Raw genomic sequence first — 14,418 nt, 5'->3', positions numbered from 1 at the left:
GAAATATCAGAAAGGAAAAAAAAAAGAAATATCAGAAAGGGAGACAGAACGTAAAGACTGCTAACTCTGGGAAACGAACTAGGGGTGGTGGAAGGGGAGGAGGGCGGGGGGTGGGAGTGAATGGGTGACGGGCACTGGGTGTTATTCTGTATGTTAGTAAATTGAACACCAATAAAAAATAAATTGAAAAAAAAAAAAAGAAGATCACCCACCATCACCACTACTTCCACAATTAATATATATTAAGAGTTAATACAGTATCTGCCCTCTGCTAAGCTTTTTATATGCATTACCACACTTAAGCCTCATAATCCTCTATAAAGAGGAGATTCTTTTCACTATTTTACAAATGAGAATATTGAAGTTTTTGAAATATTGAGGCATTGAGCATGACACTAAAACTTCAACTTACAATATCAGAATAGGTGGAAGTTTTAGGTGAGTTTATTTTTAAATATTTCAGGTCCCTGTGTATTATCTAGTTGATAAATTATTATAGTGGCTATTTAGAAATAGTGTGAACACCAATCTGAAATATAGATTTGAAGATCATCAGTGGCTATCACAACTTGGGGGTTTTATCTCCACAGGAGAGTATTAGCAGAAAGGAAGAAGAAAAATAAAGACAATCATGTCTAGGATGTCCATTCTCCCAAGGAGACCCAGGTTCCAAATATTTGGGTTTTTGGTTTGTTAAGGAGTCAGAGTTGAGTTTATGCCTTAGAGAGGCCATAAGTCAGAGAAGAGTTCCCATATATTTTCTCTTAAGTTCCTGAAATCAGCTCATCCCTGGTAGAGCAAGCAGAAGCTACACTATCAATCATCAGCTACTCTGAAACAAGAACTCCAGAACATCATGACATCTCAGCACTCTTTAATGACTAAGGATTGATTTTAGTGAGTAATAAATGACTATTTAAAAGAAATTACATTTTTGTTTTCATTTTATTTTATATGTTTATCTTTAATAATATTATCTTTTTATATGTTGCAGGAATTATCTCTTCCATATTGCTTATTTTACAGTGATAGTAATTTTGGTCCTTGTATCTAAAATTCCATTACTGATACCTACAGACCAACCAAAGCTTCTATGTTGGTGTGCACATAATAGAAACACCACGTCTGTGGGTTCATATTCCAAGGGAGGTGGACTTTGCAACTTCACTTTTCTAATGATAGCAAAAGTTACCATTAAACATGGGCAGGGGGGAGAAGGTTGGTGTACATATCCAGCTGATAATAGTAGGACTAGCAAAGCATGATCATAACTAGCAAACAAAATAATTTTAGCTAACTCATCTAGATTTTTTTAAAGAACAGTTTATAAATCTGGGGCACCTGGATAGCCCAGGCAGTTAAGCATCTGCCTTCAGCTCAGGTCACGATCACAGGATCAAGCTGGGGCATCAGTATCAGGTTCGCTGCTCAGTGGGGAGTCTTCTCTCTCTCCCTTTACCCCTCCCAGCCTTCTGGGCTGTCTCTCAAATAAATAAATAAAATATTTAAGGAAAAAATAGAATAGTTTATTAATCTGAGTTAACTAGCTAAGATAATGAATCGCGATAATAAAATAAATGTCTATATCTCCTAAAGAGGTGGAAACCAGTGTAAGATACATTTCAGAAATTTTAATATTTGGAATAGAGCCTTCTTTTATTTATTTTTTTTAAATTTTTTTATTTATTTATGATAGTCACAGAGAGAGAGAGAGAAAGAGAGGCAGAGACATAGGCAGAGGGAGAAGCAGGCTCCATGCACCGGGAGCCCGACGTGGGATTCCCGGGTCTCCAGGATCGCGCCCTGGGCCTAAGGCAAGCGCCAAACCGCTGCGCCACCCAGGGATCCCTAGAGCCTTCTTTTAAAAGTTACCTCAAAGTGCTTGTAGTTAGATGATGATGTATCGCAAGACTCATTATTACTTGCATTCTTATGTGCTATGGATCATATTGGTCACGGAGTATTCAAAACTCATCAGTTCATCTTAAAATACCAAAATTATCTTTTTGCTTGAAAGTCTTTTTTTTTTTAGTTTTTAGATATACATATCAGAAAATGAAATGAGATGATATCATATAATTTCCATTGTGTATATTATCAATCTGAATTATTCTGGATTAAAAGTAGTTTCTCCACTGAAAATAATACAGGTTGACTCATTTAGGAACAGACACTACTTAAATGGGTAATATAAAGTTTTGGTCTTAATTGTAAATAAACTTTCACTGATTTTGCACATTCAATTCACTAAGAAACGGTTATTACTAGGCAAAAATTAATTCATTCACAAAGTCATTTGTAAGCAGAAATAGTTAAAATCTAAAATTTTCCTAAGGCATAGATCAGTAAATTTGCCACTTTTTTTTCTTTCTTTCTTTCTTTTTTTTTTTTTTAACATTTTAGCATAGAAAATAGTGAGGCAAAATGACAGTTTTCCATCTGTGATATTTGAGGTGTGAAGGAAATGTGTTGTACTTTTTTCTAACTTACATAGAAGTGATCTTGGGTTGGCTTCCAAATGAAGAAAATATTTTTACACAGCTACAGTGTAAGGATATTGCTGGAATGAATAGAGAAATAGTCTTCATTCTTAAAGGGCTTGAAATTTTGAGCATATCATCAACAATACACATTTGCAGAGCAATGAATAATTTCCAAGATACTTTTACCTTCATTATATCAATTGAGCTTTACAAAATCCTGAGAAGAAAGAGAAAGAGAACTTCTCAATCTACAAAATTTTAATTTTTAAAAATAAAATTAGCTTTATTTTTTGCTTATTGTGTGGAATTTCTGAACATTCAAAAGTTATTTAAAGAAAATAAAAAATTCTTGACATCCCACTATACAGATAACCAATGTAAATATTTCCATGTATAGGCTTGAAGAACTTTTTTCTAATAATATTATAAATGTGCATATATACTACATATAATGGTTTTAAGCTGCTTTTTTCTATATACCAGTAGTATATTTTATGTCCATTAATTAGATATCTACATTATGATTTTGAAATGGCTGTTCATTTGCTCCCAAAATACAATCAGTGTTTAAACATACTCTTTAGGAAATTGAAGTTGCTAGACAACTAGATATAATAGAGTGAGATGAGTACTCCTTTATTATTACTATTTAAAATAACTGATATATGTTAAATATTTTAAAAATATTAACCAGAAACAGGTTTCAATTCTGTAAAAACTCAAAAGCACTTCTTCACAGCAAAGCATTAAAATGGGAACTAATAAATTGCTGGCCGAATATGTAAACATTCAGTATAGATACCTTTGAAGCAAAAGTGAACTGAAAGATAATACTTGGCTGGGAAATAAATTACATTTTAGCCATTTTGCCTAACATAATTTCCTTCATATTTCCTCATAATAAACAGAAATTAGTTTGGTTGCCAGAATCAACCTCATAATTGATAAAGATAATTGGATTATTTAAAAATCTGTAGTGCAACTCAGCTTGATTACTTTGTTACCTTTGAATTTCTGAGGAATAAATCAGCCTTGAGAACAGACCTCCTTTAAAAAAAAAATCCAAATTGGAGTCTAATCCTGGTTTAAAATATCTTAAAATGTTTCTTAGTTATCTTTCTCATTTTGTCTAAGGGCTTCAAAATGCTCTGTAGACACTATCTCATTAATTCTTAGAGGATCCCTGGGCAGCAATTGTAGTAGAGGTTTTCCTATTACTATTACCATTCCCATGAAATGGAGGCCCTGGGAGGTTCCATGAATTGCTCAAGGTTATAGACTGAAGCCAAAGAGTAGCTAAACCCAGAATTCAGGTCCCTGGGCTCCCTTTCCATATGGCATTTTCTCTCTGCAATAAATAACATTGCTTTTCTGGAAGCTGACTCTCTGATCATGTTTTGTGTGCAGAATTCAAGTTAATAGGTGTTGTTCAGTGCTATGATATTCATTTAGACAGAGGCTGTGTATGTTTATGAAACAGCACTCTGAGTCCCTTTGTTTTGCCCTCATAATGATCTTTTGGGATTTCCCTGTGATTGGTAGGACTGTGGAGATTGGTATCTATCATAAAGTAGACTAAAATGACAATATCAGCTCATTCACAATTCCATCACCCACTGCATATAGACACAGGCACAGTTTAGATAAGTTGAATAAAAGGTCCCTCAAGATTTGACAAACTCGGTGACTCATCAGAAAAATCACAGGTTGAATGGTATAAATTCTTCAAAATCAGGTAAAGACAATTATGAAAAGTATGTACTTGGAGAGACTAGGACTTTCTTCCTTGAATGTAATTCCCTCCTACTCATTTTAAAATCAGCTAGAAGGTTAACGTTTTTTTTTTTTTTTTAATACTGGGCTTCCCACTGCTACTTCCTGGCATGAAGTCATAATTCTCTGTTTGTGGCATCATAATCATTTCCATAGCAACTGATGGTGATATCAGAGCTCAAGAGTAGAGCTTCAAGAGGGAAAGGAAATAAAGGGACAGATGATATCTTAAAAATAAAGATTATGTTTTCAAGCAGATGTTCTTAAAAGAAAAGAAATGAATGGGAAGATTACACACATTAGGGGAAAATTATAATTAGAATGTAGATGCTTATTAAGTAATCATTCAGCTAATGATCTCTTTTCTAGAACAAAAGATATAAATTGAAAAAGGGAGGAAATGAGGGAAATATATCAATGAGAGGATCTTTTATGAACCAATCTATTATTTTAAATACAGATGGCAATATATTTCTTAAATATAGCTGAGGATTCTTAGTGTTTGATGTACACTAAAGAGATAGTTATAATTGCAAGCACTGCTAAATCCATAGGGAAATCTGAGTTGTGTGTTTTCACTGAGGTACTCTGAGGAAGATATGCGATAAACTATGTTCATGTATTAGTGATATAAGCAGTTTAACACTAATTATCAGAGTAGAGATTAAATCTCCCATTTTATCATGACATCATACCCTTGCCACACAAAGCATGATTTATGCATTTCAGATTTGTTTGGCCTTTTCTTGTGTTAATGGACATTTATACTCCGTATAACACCAGGAAATGCTGACTCATGTTTCAAACAACTGAAAACTGAAAAATATAATTTTTTAAATTTATTACTGTGGTAGTGGAGAGATAAGAGAGGACAGTACAGTAGGCAGCTTCTAACTTGGCCACCAATGAGCCCTGCTTTCTCGTATTCAGAGTCTTATATCATCTGCCTTTGGGTATGGGCTGGATTTAATCTACTTCTAATGGAATATGACAGGAATGATGGGATATCAATTCTGGGATAAGTTACAGTCAAAGACTACAGCTTCCACTGTAGATACTTGATCTTCAGCTGCCCAATTTGGGAAAAACTATCTGTTCGGTCACATAACCAACTGTCAATGTTTTCCTAGAACTTTCCTGCTTTTGACACTGAAAGTCCTGTATATGGAATAGTTGGTCACCCTGGAAAGAGGGCCATGGGAGTAAGCTTAGAATTCCCTGTGACCTGCCAACAGCATGTGAATTAAAAGAGTACCATCTAAAGAGAGCGCCAGCCACCTTTTTCCATAAGGGCCAGGGAGCAAATATTTTAGGCTTTGCAGGTCATGTAGTCTCTGTTACAATGTTTTAATAGTATATGGGATTTAATTTGGTATGGGAAGACACATCGATACAAAAATGATTGTCATTAAGAAAAAACAGTTTTTATTATACTCACATAGCTTGGTACACAGGGCTATTTGGGGAAGTATGTGGATACAATGAGCAGTCAGAGAGGGGGACTGCCTGCTGAGAGCTTTTATTGTGGTTTTCCTGGGAAGGAGTGGGCAAGGCAAAGTAAACAGGCTAAGAAGCAAGCTTAGGACTGAACAGTCTGAAAAACGTGGGTAGGCTCTGGGCATAGAGGAAGTCCCTAGTTGTCTAGTACCTGGGCCTGGAGTGATTAGGCCAGGGGATAGAGACTTAGAGTATAAAAGGAGATGGTTAGAGATATGGGGTCTGCATTGATTGGTTTGTATACCAAAAGTGATCTCTCAGGCAAGTTGTTTATTATCATTGGGAATTAGCTAACCCTCGTAGGGGCTGTCCCTCCCAGGTCAGCAAAGCCCCAAATATCTGAGCATCAAGAATACAGAAAATAAGAAAACATAATTAATACATACAAGGAGTCAACCCTGCCATTGCCGAGCAAAACCAGCCAAAGCCAATATATAAACTGATGAGCATTGCTGTTTCCTGTAAAGCATAATTTGTGACTTCTGTTTAGGGACTGCCAATAGCCATTTGACTTAACTTGGAAGCAGGCCCTTCCCCAACAGAGCCTTCAGAAGAGACTGCAGTCCTGGTCACAGCCTGACTGTGTCCTCATGAGAGATCCTGAGCTAGAACACCACCCCTGCCTCCGTTCCCCATCCCTCACCCCCAGCTAAACTATGCCCAGATTCCTGATCCATAAAAACTATGAGATGATAAATATTTGTTATTTACTGTCACTGTGTTTCAAGGCACTTGTTATGCAACAATAGATAACTAGTAAAGATAGGCAGAAATAGCACAGAATCTTGAAAAAGATTTTGAGCATTTAATGAATTTCTTTCTTTCTTATTTTTTTTTAAACTCTGTGCTACATGCTTGAGCATCCTCTACAACATCTTTGATAAGTCATTCAGATTCAGCTTCAACATTTCTTCTGGAAATTCCTTAGCTCTCAAGAAATCCACTTCACTTTTATAGAATTTCACAATTCTAATCATTTTTAAAAGCATTTCTTGAGATTGGAGTAGAGAAACAAAGTTTTCCCTCTCAAAATCATGTATCGCTCACTGTCAGACCTCAGGTTCTGTGTCTTGACCCTCTAATCCAGTGATTTCCAAACTTTGTTTATGGATTGATGTACCTATCACATTTGACATCTGGAACAGATCATTTTTTAACAACCTTCTCTACACAATCAAATTATTTTCAATAATAACAATGCGGTAATCAGAAATCATTTTAAAATTATTCTTTGTTTTTAAAAGCAATTTTAAAAGAAAAAATAAATTTCACATTTAAAGATATTATTCAAATTTAGTAGTGTGTTGTTGAAATAAAACTTGCATTCACCAAAAAAATAATATTCCTCTGCAATGGTTATGAGTGTTTCCATTCTCCCAAAATTTATAAGTTGAAATCCTAACCCCTAAAAGTAATGATATTTGGAGGTGGGGACTTGGGAGATGCTTACATCATGAACATAAGAGCCCTCAGGAATGGGATTAGTGCCTTTAAAAGAGGCTCCAGAGAAATTCCCTACCCCCACCCACCACATGAAGACTCAGCGAGAAGGCACCATCTATGAACCAGAAGTTCCTTCCTAACACCAAATCTTCTGGTGCCATGGTTCTGGACTATCAGCCACCCAAATGTGAGTAGTTTATAAGCCACTTAGTCTGTGGTATTTTGTTACAGCAGCCTGAATGCACTAAGACAAACTTGCCATTTGTAATCTGTTTCGCAGCTTTATAATTTAAACCCAAACAAATCTCCAAGTAGTCAGACAGAATGACAAAACTGCTGAGACTCAAGTTCTGGTTCTTGAACTTCACAATCACCCTACCAAACATTGTTTATTTCAAATCTACTGTTTCATTGCAGGGATTTGTAATCCCACAGTGACTAAAGACTCTGACCAAGGCAAGCATGAATGGTTCAGAACCATTAGGAACTTACTCTAGAAATCAGTTCCTGGAACAGTGTATTTTGGACACTGGGAATTTTCCAAATTAGCTTCCATGCAGAATACAATGTTTACTGAAGTAAATAATAAAAAAAAATTGCCAATCTGAGGCTTACATATCTATCATTAAAACCTAAGAGTAACTGCAACAATTATTTTGAACTCAGACCAACAAAAGCTTTTTGGTGGAGGAATATTTTTTCACTGACATTATTCAGAATTGCTGACACATGGTGATAATAAAAAGCAGACTAACTTTTTGTTGGTATTATTTTAGAGTCCCTCTAGTGCCTGCATCAAAGGCAATCTTCCCTCACTTCCCTGTGGAAGTTCATTTTATAAGGCTGGGGAGAGCAAAGTTTTTCTAGTTAAAACGTGAGCGGTCGACTCTCTATCACCTGATCTGGGCCTGGTCATGGAAGAGTCAGTCAAGATCCACAGAGGACATTTCTACAGAAGCACCAGGACTCCGTGGAGGAGATCCACAAATCAAAGTCAAACCTATCTGGAAGAAACCCCTTTGCACTAGAAGTATGTGCTACTGGTGGGAAAAAAGGTTTGAAATGTACAGTGCCAAAGTCGGCCTTGTGGAAATATTTCTAAACTACCAATAATTAAAAACATTTATCAATTATGCGAGAAAGAAGACAGCAGCATCTTTCTTTCTATCCTCTCTATATAAATAATAGAAATTTATATTATAGTATGTTGTAACACGAAGGCTTGCTCAAAGAGTCTGAAGTCCAAAATGTAGGCTACAAAGTATCATAGAAGTGTATCAGGCAGTGAACCAATGAGAACATTAATGCCATTTTTTTCTTCTGGACTTTAGGATGTTTCTAGTATTTGCCAGTTTTTTAAACATTGTAACTTGCTATGGCATAGTTTACATTCTACATAAGTATCTCATTTTCTCTTCTTAAAGATGGTCCCTAAATTATATAAGAAGTAGGTCTCACAAAATCTGGGCTACTCCTGCTGAAAAAATACCAATTTGGTCAAGCTCTGTCTCTCCTCCTCCTTTTCCTTCTTTTTCAACAAATAAGGAAATGGAGGCGTAAAAGAAGTTTAATCTATCTTCTCTCCACATAAATGTGCTAAAAATATATTATGCCCACTTTCACATCTTCCCAGAAGCTTCTTTTTCCTTTTACTAAACGTTCTCTTCAGGCTTTAGCTAGTAGTACCAGCAATATAAAAGCTTACACTTTGCTCCCAAATAAATGAATGCTTATTTTGTTTTAGTTGTTTCTCACATAATTTGTTTTCCAGATCTGTAATGTGTAAACTGTCCCATTCCCCCTTTCCTGAGCACATTCTGGTCTGTTGATGTCCCTTTTAAATTGCAACACCTACAACTATGCATATGGCCTGGATTTTATGTTTAATATTCAGTAATTAAAACTCAACACTTTCCTTCTCTTAGACTAATTCCAATAACCATACCACACTATTCTCTCTGAATCTAACTTTAACAGAAAGCATTGTTGCTTTTATTTTTTAAAAGATTTATTCATTTGTTAAAGAGAGAGAGAGAGAGAGAGAGAGAGAGAGAGAGGGTGGGGGGAGGGGCAGAGGGAGAGAATCTCAACAGACTTGGTGCTAAGCACAGAGCTGGATGCAGGGCTTGATCTCATGACCCTGAGATCATAACCTGAGCTGAAACTATGAGTCAGACACGCAACTGACTGAGCCATCCATGTCCCCCTCTCTGAATCTAACTTTAAAAAGTGGTCAGAAGTTTGCTTAGAAATAATAGGAAACACGAAATGGATATTTATGACCATCATCTCTCATTAAGAAAAGTTTTTTAAAAGTCAACAATGGTCTCAATTCCAGGGTTAGATCTGGCAAAGTCCACTTCAGAACAGAAAAGTATTTAAAGAACTCTGGAAAAAATGAGGAATGTTTTATCATGTGCCACAATGTTTTGTATATTATTATATCTCTTATGTCTATCAGTACTACATATCACAAGCATTATATAACCAAGCCCCTCTCAGCACCATCAGGAGTTGGCTCACTACATGAACATTCATGTCTTGCATCACCTTAAGAGACAAAAACCTCTGAGGAGAAAGGATGGGAACAGGGAACAGGTACTTGAACCCCTGTCCTATGTAGCTATCTGAAAGACGTGCCCTGGGCAGATGTTTGGAAAAATCAAAAAGTTTTCTGATTTGCTCTAAAACTTTTGAACCCTTTCCCTTCTTACTGCCAGGAGAGATGAAGGACCCTTGTCTGCAATTAGAAGGGCTTCTTTCTTTTTGTTCTTGCCTTGCAATTTGGCTTTGTTCTGACCAATCAGCAATCTCACAGGATTTGTCTGTCTGAGACATGAACAAATCAGGTGCAGGCATTGTCTATAGCATAAATCCAACAGACGAGGTTTGGCCAGGGGAATGAGGATGCAGAACTACAAATATGTAGTGACATTCCTAATTTCTTGAATTTTCCACCAGGAAGAGACAGCATTTACGTTGCTCATCTAGCACTTCTTTAGATGTCAATTACGAGTCTCTCATTCACAATGTTGAGTATGCAAAGGTGGACTTGGCGGAACTCAGGGATAAGCAAAGATTACCTCTGAGACCCTCTGCTCTTCATTTTGCCCACCCTTCCCCAAATGATAACATGGCTGTGAGTGCTGGAGTGGGGCTCAGTTGTTTCATCTGATTTCCCCAGTCTCTTGGTAGGTTTTATGTTTCCTACCTCTTTTCCAAAACCCACCACTCACCAAGTAATTGATTTCAAATATCTATTCAATTCATCTGTGTCTGCCTGACATAAAGATGTGATGTGGATGACGTTAAGCAAATAAACCTATTCCAAGTCTTTGAACAGTTATATTGAGGCAAGAAATTGAGGATTTTCCAGGGAGAATATACCAAGAGCAGTAGTTTTCTAACTTTTTAACCTAGGCTCATCACAATTGTTAAACAATAAAATTCGACCAAGTGAATTTGAAGATCCAATGGGCTTTTTAAAATAATTCATGAATCAGGTAGCATCCCATCTAGCAAATTGAAAAGAGCTCCACCTAGCTGCAGAAAAGGAAAGGTTTTTAAAGGCAGAGAAGGAGGAGGGAAAAGGGAATTATTAGCAAAGTTTCCATTGTTTGAGGCAAGGTCATCCACCTAAGCATCCTAAGCAGAATGGAAAGGGTCTATCAGTAAATCTCCAAGTGCTAACCTGGAAACTACAGGTTGATTGGTTAAAGGTTACCTTCTGGGGGTGGTGGTAGGGTTGAGACTACAGTTAGGTTAAGATTAAACCTTGGTTTGCCAATACGGAGATCCTAACATGAGTGACTCTATTTTGGGCCTGTGGTTTTCTTTTTAACATTATAAATCCATTTTGCACTATGACACATTCATATATATATATATATATATATATATATATATACACACATATATATACACACATACATATATACACACATATATATATACACATATATATGTATATGAAATAAAAACAAGGGAATTCACAAAATACTGGAGAAGGCACGCTACAATATTTTCAATTTTTAAATTTATTTTATTTTATTTTTATGTGGGGCCTGAACTCGACAACCTTGAGATCAAAACCTGAGCTGAGAACAGGAGTGGGAAGCTTAACCGATTGAGCTATCCAGGTGCCCCTATAATGTTTTCTATTAAACTTTTTTTTCCAATGCTGGTCAATTCTCACTAATTTTATTCTATTACCCACTAGAGGGTCATACCCATCATTTGAAAAATGCTGCCACAGAGGAAACATCAGCAGCCCCCTCTCTCCTGAGCCACAGCAGTGAATGTACCCTATCAAAAATCATGTCGCAGCCCAGCCTGGAACATAGCACAGCAAATTTGAGGGTTTGAGGGAACATGGAGTGCACTTGCCTCCCACCTCAGTAAAACAGCCTGTTCTTGCTTTGGTTTTCCTCCGTATTCTAACAATGTGATCATACCATATGTACTATTTTGTATTTCTCTGGCCTGCTTTCTCAAATATGCATAACAAGAAAAATGAATAGCACTAATGTCATTTTGTTAAATATGTCTATTATAGAGATGCTATGGTTCAGTGCTAATGGAGTTTTTTGGTCTTTCTGAATTCCTGATGTTGCATGCTACAGTGATTTATGGAAGGCCAGAGTGTTTTGCTGCAACAAAGGTCTGTCATGTTAAACACCCACCAGCACCCTGCCTATTTTGTACCACAACCCACATTAATTTTCCTGTGACTCAACCCCTACATTCAATCCATCATGAGTTCTACTGACTCTACCTCCAAAATATTATATATATACATATATATATATATATGACACTATCTTCCCAGCCTCCACCTTATTTTAAGCCACTACCATCACTTATCTAAGATACTACAATGTCCTCTTAATTGGTTTCCCTGCTTCCAATCTTGCCTTTCCACAGTCCATTGTTCATTCCACAATTAAAGTGTTCATTTCAAATGTAAATTAGGCAAGGTCATGTCCCTGCTTAAAGAAGGAAATATAAGGATATGTGGCACATGTGTATGCATATTAGTATGCGTCTGTGTGTGTATATGAAAACTCTCTCTCTCTCTCTCAAGTTGCATGGCTGATTGCTTTAAAAGAGGAACTCCACATAAATGTGCAGTTTTCCCGACTGTTAAGATTTCTATTATGTGTAGTTCTGTGTGTGTGCGAAAATAAGGGTGAAAAAAATGAAAACCAAGAATTCATTTGTCCCAACTGAATCTCTGTCTCTCTCTTCTCACACCCCACACCCACTCTTACACACACACACACACACACACACACACACGACAGGACTTTTAAATCCCAAGCCTTGCCATGGCTTCCAGGGCCTATGTGATCTAGCCCTGCCTTCTTCTAGAACTCATGCCTCAGGGACTACTCTCCTTGTCCTTTGTCATGTTCCAGCCAGGCTCAGCACATTTTCATCCTCCAGACAAACTGAGCTTTTTCTAGCTGATTGTTTTTTTGTATGACCAGTAGCTCTCCATTCTTAATGTCTCAGCTCAAATGGCTTCTTAAAAAGCCCTTCCCTAAAGCAGCACTTCCAAGTCCACTGGATTTCCTTTATCACAATCAGAACCAACCTTATTTACTCCTTTATATGCTTATTGTTTGTCTCCCTTCATTAGTAAATAAGATCTCATAAGGCGTATTCACCATGAAATTACTCAGAATAGGCCTTCAATAAATATATGAAAATGAAGATTTGCTTATGATTGTTATGCTTATACTTAACATGACATGTTCAAATGAAGGAGAATGGCTATTAAGCAAGTGTTTCTTATTAATAAAATAACAAAAGCACATTGTGCTCTTTATTTTTCACAACTAAAAGTTACTTTCAGAACATATGAAAATACAATTCACTAATTTGTTGATTATTCACAAATGTTGATTCCTCAAATGATTGTCCTAATTGGCACAGATTAGAGAAAATACGCACTGTATTTTCCCTATCCGGTAAATATTAATGCTGATTTAAGATTCCCACTCTGCCTACACTGTTCATAGATAATTACTTTTTTAGGGCAACAACAGTAACAGAAAAAAGTACTCTGTTTGATCTGTCAATATCAATTGGCTTTTTTTTTTTTTTTTCAATTGGCTTTTTAAAATAACCAATCTCCACTATCAGTTAGATACAAAAGATTGTCAACCAAGAGTCTAGCTGAATCTCTGTTCCTTTTTTGTGACAGGGATATTTGTGGAGGACTTTCCAAGGATACTTACAGCAGTGGTTAACCGAGTGGTTAACCAACCACAGCCAGTATCCAAAATTCTTAAGCTCATTTCAGGACCATGGAGCTCTTGAAAATTCTGTGCATATTTAAGTAAAACTAGCATGTTGCCTGGTTGTTTGTAATGGTGCAAAAGCATTTGTTTCAGCTCAAGATCATCTTTCCATCAGAAGCCAATCTACAACACACCTCTATGTAACTTCCATTGACATCTCAATCAATCTATTCCTCTTCTTCATCAATTAAGTATTTCCTTATAGGTATATCCTGGAGTACATCGAAATACCTGACCTATTTCAGTTAATTAGGCAAAACATTCGTGCCTCTTGGCAAATACATCCAGTCACACTTTCTCATCACCATCAATTGTTGATTAAGACAAGAAGAATTTTAACCACCTTTTATAATATCCCAATATTAACAGGATCAGCATCTAACTTCTAATGAGCACTAAGTTCCAGTCACTTAGCTCAACAATCTTTATTCATCATTTCACTTAATTCTCCCCTCTGTCAAAACTTTTGAAACAGCTACAATTATTTTTCCCCATGTTGCACACGAGAAAAATGAGGCCCAAAAAAGCTAACTGGGTTTCCCACAGCCATTGCTTAGGTTCAAGTCCAGCAATGTGAATCATGCCCTGTACTCCTAGCCAATCCATTCTCACATTTTCAATGGTGCAATCAGTGGTGTGTTCCTGTCCCCTGAGAGCAGCGCCCTCTTCTCAATATTGCCCCCCCTCCCCCAGCCACTCGCTTCCTAGCTGCTGTGCTCTAAGCTTCTCTCAGGAACAGAGGAGCCATGTGACTCACTATGACCCATTCAGAACTACAAAGAGATGAAAACAATCATTTCTTCATTGTCTCCACTTACTCCAAGTGTTCTCTCAGCTTTTCCCATCAGCAGAAGCAGGAAGCCCCTGCTCTGAAATTCTGCAGCGTCTCTCTTCTTCCTTTCTTACCCTTCTCCACG

The 14,418-nt window shown here is 36.7% G+C and overlaps 1 protein-coding gene and 1 long non-coding RNA gene across 7 annotated transcripts in view; one reads left to right on the top strand and one right to left on the bottom strand.

The window, feature by feature from the left end:
• LOC119870828 (cornifin-B-like) overlaps positions 1 to 14,418 on the bottom strand; it is a 174,898-nt gene that overhangs the window by 64,798 nt on the left and 95,682 nt on the right. The window contains exon 2 of one of the 5 annotated variants that reach the window (XR_005354080.1): positions 2,491 to 2,560. The exons of the other annotated variants lie outside the window; for them this stretch is intronic. The gene's annotated coding sequence lies outside the window, so the exon portion shown is untranslated. The remainder of the gene's footprint in view (positions 1 to 2,490; positions 2,561 to 14,418) is intronic. 5 annotated transcript variants of the gene reach the window in all.
• LOC119875975 overlaps positions 1 to 14,418 on the top strand; it is a 151,065-nt gene that overhangs the window by 102,240 nt on the left and 34,407 nt on the right. The window contains exon 8 of one of the 2 annotated variants that reach the window (XR_005354093.1): positions 770 to 909. The exons of the other annotated variant lie outside the window; for it this stretch is intronic. This is a non-coding gene — a long non-coding RNA (uncharacterized LOC119875975). Of the gene's footprint in view, positions 1 to 769; positions 910 to 14,418 lie in introns of those variants that run through there. 2 annotated transcript variants of the gene reach the window in all.

The sequence above is a fragment of the Canis lupus genome, chromosome 1, assembly GCF_011100685.1.
Source record: "Canis lupus familiaris isolate Mischka breed German Shepherd chromosome 1, alternate assembly UU_Cfam_GSD_1.0, whole genome shotgun sequence".
NCBI lineage: Eukaryota > Metazoa > Chordata > Mammalia > Carnivora > Canidae > Canis > Canis lupus.
This window is presented reverse-complemented; position numbering and strand designations above follow the sequence as displayed.